This window comes from Malaya genurostris, chromosome 2, assembly GCF_030247185.1.
Source record: "Malaya genurostris strain Urasoe2022 chromosome 2, Malgen_1.1, whole genome shotgun sequence".
NCBI classification, from domain to species: Eukaryota; Metazoa; Arthropoda; class Insecta; order Diptera; family Culicidae; genus Malaya; species Malaya genurostris.
This window is the reverse complement of record NC_080571.1, coordinates 102,147,919-102,154,097: the sequence shown is the minus strand read 5'-3', so window position 1 is coordinate 102,154,097 and position 6,179 is coordinate 102,147,919.

The following is a 6,179-nucleotide window of genomic DNA, read 5'->3' as shown; positions in this document are numbered from 1 at the left end:
GGAGATTCGTTATTTGCCGTTTTATTTTTTGGCGGTAAATTTGAATGTTCAGAAATAGTTCCACATGCACTTCCTGTGCCAGAAGGTGCTTAAGAACTCGTTCATTTGAGTTTTCAAATATGGATAATACACAGAAAGAAAAGATTAAACTTACACGACATGTAAACCGATAGTATTATGAAATAGACATCAATTGAAACGAAAATCTGATTTAAAACCATGATTGATGTAAAATTACATTAAAATTCATTTAGTTTTTCATTGAACAAGATTGTATATTTACAAACCACTTCGTTTTGTAATGTAAGTTTCCATTCAATTGCCTGCTCCAAATATGTGCATGAAAATAAATGTAAAATCACAAAATATTTTTATCTGTGTAGCTTTACGCCCTGGCCCATATTAGCTTTGTCACTTCCTTTTCCACATTCACTTTACTTACATGTCACTTAACTTGATTTTCCCTATTACCAGTATCACGCACTGTGAAGTAATCAATGTAGTAAAAACGTCTGCCTAGCAGTGAGATGATACCATTTTTATCAATCCGAAAGTGTTTTTTGCATGAATATTCTTCGGTGTTTCAGCGGCAATTTGTGATTTTAATCACTCATTACGAACGAATAAACCGCAATAGTTTTGAGTCCAACTTTAAAGCTTTTTGGGATTGTCATCTTCTATATCGGTTTGGATTTTAAAAATTCATCATCCTTTGATAATCGGAAGTCAAAATTGGACCTATAATTTGAATTTTTTATTTTTGAAATTCGATTTACCTTTTTTTTGAGAAAACGATTGAGCTTTGAGAAACGATTCGATACTGAAACCGCAATTCGAAAACCGGTATAGCCGAAGTCAGATAAATTCCCCTGAGCAGCTATACAGTTTACATTTGTTTCAAAATGTTTGAAAATCAGTGTAGACATCTTTAAGAAATCGTAGTGCGAGTTAAATTTTTGGGTACCTTCCGAATCGCAAATTGAATACCACTAAAACTGGAATAAATTTATTTGGTATTCAACTATCCAAATCTGCAAACCCGATAAACCTGATTAATTTATGTGAAATGGACACATTTCTACTAATCACCACGTATCCTCAAAACCAGAAGTTGGATCTGACGGAAAAGCAAGATGCTTTATAGGATCTTAAAACATTTCGTTTGAATCTTAGATCGGTTCAGCCATCTACGAGAAAAATTAGTTACACAATTTTAATTTCGTTTCACATATCATCCTGTAGTTCTTTAACCAAAAGTCGGATCCAAACATAATTTAGGAACCTTGTTTGGGAGCATACGACTTTTCATATGAATCTGAGTTTGTAGAAAACGGTTGAGTCATCTCCGAGAAAATTGGGAGACATTATTTGTCACACATGCATTTGCTGATCTCGACGAACTAATTCGAATGGTATATGGGTGTTATGTTCTTCCAGTATTTATTGCTGTAAGTAGTTTAAATCAATATAATTATGGAATTTCTTTCAACTCGAAAATGCTACCATCATCTGGTTTACATACCTTATGATCAAAAATGAACAGGAATTTTCATTTTAAAATTCCCGCGCTTGTCCAATCGGTAAACCTTTATTCTCTCAACGTTGGCAACACTTTTTTACGCATATCGTACGATTAGTTTTTGTTTGGTGTCTATACAAAGAAGTTTAAAAATTTCCTTGTGGCGATTTTTATAATAAATGAAAATTTAGAACAACGTGCGCGCATCAAATTTTGTGTTGCAAATAGATTTAAGTGTTCCGAAATGTTGAAAATGTTATAAAAGGCCTTTATTGAATCGTGTCTAGGAAAAACACAGGCATACGAGTGGTATAAACGCTTCAAAGGTGGTCGTACAGGCTTGGATCTCTGGCCGCCCAACAACATCTGTTACTGAAGAAAACATTAAATCGGCGAAGCAAATCGTGTTGCAAAATCATTCTGTACCGATTAGAGAGATTGCTGTGTTGTTGGGCATCTCTTATGGATCAGCCGAACACAGTTTAACTGATGTTTTGGGTTTGAAACGCGTCGCTTCTCTTTTGAATTTCATTCAAAAACAGCGTTGGTTGTGTCGCAGTTTTTTACCCAAAAACTCAACCAAACACCGTACTCTCCAGATATGGCCTCGTGTGACTTTTTCCTCTTCCCCAGACTCAAATTGTCATTGCGGGGAACGCGTTTTGAGACCATAGAGGCCATAAAAGAGAATTCGCTGCGTGAACTAAAGGCCATACCTTCGGCGACCTATAAAACTTGTATGGAAAATTGGATCAAGCGTTGGCATGCATATATTGCCGCAGGAGGAGAGTACTTTGAAGGCGATAATAAAGAAAGTTATTAAAAATTGAAATTTTGCGTTTTGCCTTTCTCATATAGAAAGGTTATGCAATCACTGTGAAAACCGACTTTTGAACCGAGGCCCAAAGGGCCGAGTGTCATATACCATTCGACTCAGTTCGTCGAGTACGCAAAATGTCTGTGTGTGTATGTGTGTGTATGTGTGTGTGTATGTGCGTATGTGTGTATGTAACGTTTTTTTGAACTAACTTTTCTTCCGAGATGGCTGAACCGATTTTCACAAACTTAGATTCAAATGAAAGGTCTTGTGGTCCCATACAAAATTCCTGAATATTATTTGGATCCGACTTCCGGTTCCGGAATTATGGGGTGAAATGTGCAAAAAAAAAGAAAATATGTGTTGTAACTCTTATACACCGATTTTCACAAACTTAGGTTCAAATGAAAGGTTCTGTGGTCCCATGCGTAATTCCTGATTTTCATGCGGATCCGACTTCCGGATCCGGAAATATAGGGTAAAGTGGGTTAAAAATTGTATACCATCACTGAAAATGGGGAAAAACCTTGAAAAAAATTCTAAATCGACCTCAAATCTTTTCCAATTGATAGTTTTTATCAGTAGACGGTCAAACAAACCGATTTCGGTTATTCTTTTAAAAATCGAAGAAAATTATGTTGAAGAATACCACAGTATTATATATGATAGTATGATTGATATGGAAAAGGCATCATTACACCACTAGGTGGATTAAAACAGGATTTTAAAAAAAATTCCGGTTCTTTTTTAATCATAAGGTATGTCATATTCGAACGATTATGTTGCCAAAAACGAACCGTGCTAAAATCGGTCCGAGGCAAAATGTCATGTATAAAAACATGCTGTACACAGTCTTTTTGGTACTCAGAAACAATTGTATGTAACAGTATAAAAAATCGTTTGTCACGTTGCTCCCAAGCATCACTTTGTCATACAATGCTCAAAACTCCTACTGCTGGAATAAGGCGAAAAATTACGTAAACAAAAATATCAATATCTCCGTTAAAAATGGACGGATTTTAACAATCTATGGCTTGTTGGATAGCTATTACCATGCGGAATCTAAGTCTAAAACATATTCTGTTTTCAAAGTCAACTGTGACAGATATTATCAAAAAACTGAACATTTTGACATAAAACTTCGTATAACTCAAAAAGTATACATTCAATCTCAAAACCATTCAATAGCGTTCAGGGTGACGGGGATACCTTTTATTTGCGACTAGTTTGATCAAAATCGGTCCAGTCATCTCTAAGATCTCGACCTCTTTGTTGACAAAGTACACACACACGGACATTTACTCAGTTCGTTGAGCTGAATCGATTAGTATATGACACTCGGCTCTCCGGGCCTCGGAATATTTTTCTAAAGTTTGAGCGAATTCTATATCTATTTTTTATGGATCTGAGGCATTTCGCCGAAAGGGTCATTTCACCGAATGACATTTCGCCGATACCTGCAATTGTCTCAATATTATAATTGGAATTGATTTTGTCACTAAGCATCAAAGCAATTTCATAGGTGTATCTACCAAGAAACTGTATGTGGTTTTTTTCCGTTTACTAAGTGAAAAAATATCTAATGCGATGCAAAGGAACCTAGCTTTGAGTAGACCGGGAAAACGAGGCGGTTGCAGGTTTGTATGCAAGAGACCGCCGTTTCCGACGGCGGGTCGGCGACCAACTCTGCCGGCGTCGCCTCGGCGGCTTTATGCCACCGAACCATCTTGACTACAGTTATGTGGCTGCGCCACATCAGTTATACAGGAGGCATAATAACACAAAAAAATAATATGATTTCGGCGAAACGACGTTCGGAGAAATGACCTATTCGGCGAAACGACGTTCGGCGAAATTACATATTCGGCGAAACGACGTTCGGCGAAATTACATATTCGGCTAAACGACGTTCGGCAAAATGGCATTCGGCGAAATGGCTTTTGGCTAAATGACCCACTCCCATTTTTTATACCTATATATAAAATAAGGTAAAAGAAATCATTTTCTCAACAAGATTTTGTTTGTACGTTTGTAATAACCACAAGCTCATCTAAGTAATTACTTTTTTCTCTGAAGCAATATCCGTAATAAAAACCTATATTTACTTCAATTGATTTTCACCGAGAAGTGATTTCTATAATAAGAATCACAATCACTTCACTTGGTTTCCACCGTGTAGAAATACTGGTGATAAGGGCCTCTGTATAATTCCGCCGACCGTTCAGAAACCACGTAGAGCATAATGTGGTACCTTTTAAACTTTCGTATACTTTTAAAATAACACAACCATCCCCCTCCTCCTTAACATTATTCGTTTATAAATTGAATTAGCATCGTTGCGAAATAATTTGTATTTCATTTAGTACTTCCAAATCGTCAAAATGCAACGAAATCGGTTATATGAGTTTATTCGAGAAAAAATTATCATGTCATCGAATTATTTTTCCGTTTGCAGAGCTGTTTTTGATAATACTTGGAAAATCCTCCGAATTTTCAGCCACTTCCATCCTGCAGACAGATGAAAAAATTTCAAAGGTTTGTATGTTTTTGGTTTTGCAAATTTTTAAGATTTCTATCAAAAATTTGTTAAAACCACCCGCGCGCATGGTACTTGGGCGATGGCCTTAACATCATAAATATTACTGTGGAATTGGAACAACTGTTCATTGAATAGAAATAGGAAAGTTTGCTCGGACCTAATCTAACAAAAATTTTGTTTACCCTGTAGCTCCGAAACCAGAAGTAGTATCCACAACAAATTTAGGAATTCTGTATGAAACTGGAAGACCTGAACCTATAAGTTTGTGAACATCGATTTGGCCATCTTCAAAAAAAGTGAGTGAGATCCTTTTTGACAGTTTTTAATCACGATTTCCAATTCTTCCGATACCGGATTCAGATAACCGGAATAGCCGAAGTTGGTTCGGTTGCCAGCAACAAATATGACCTACAAGATGAAACAGTTTCGAACCTAGTTAAACCTAGACTTACTATCTCATGCTCTATTTCGATTAAACCAATTAAACGAAATCTAGCAAACGAAGCGAACCTGCGTTTCTGTTATTTCTGCATATGTAAGTCAAACTCACTTACCTTACCTAACAGCTATAGTCCTGGGGTGTCCTTTGCTGTATCAAGTATACGTCTCCACATAACTCGGTCCACGGATGCTTCTGAGATCACCCTATACTTGATCGATCCACCTTGCTCGCTGCGCTCCTCTTCTTCTTGTACCAGTCGGATAAAACATGTAGGAAGATTATTATTATTATTATAATTATTATAATAATAGTTATAATAATACTATAGAATAACTTTTTTATATAATCTAATCGGGTTTTCATTCAATACCGACCTTCCGCAAAATTTACAAGTATTTCGTAAATATGACACCGTCCTGAGCTGTAAAATATTACTGCTTCATCGCAAATTCTACTGAAAACTCGGAAAAATAGAATATAAAACAAATAGATCAAAAAAGATCAACTCATTATCTACTAAACAAATAATTTATTGATAGGTGCTGGAGGATTGTTTAAACATAATGTCCGGTAATGTAATTTATATATGGGGCATTCCACGCAAAATCAGCCACCCAAAAAAATATTTTTCATTTAACTTTTTTTTTCGGTAATGATTTCGAAAATATTCGACACGCATTTTTTTATTTCAATAGGGTACGTGGAATTTTCGAGATATGATTTTTTGAAATTTCGCGTTTACAAAAAAAGAACCTTTTTTCAACACCCTATACTGTAAAATCTAACAAACAAAATTCGTCCAAGACATAAAATGTGCGTCTTGTCCTTAGCTTCCAAAAAAGCAATACCATAAAACAACCTT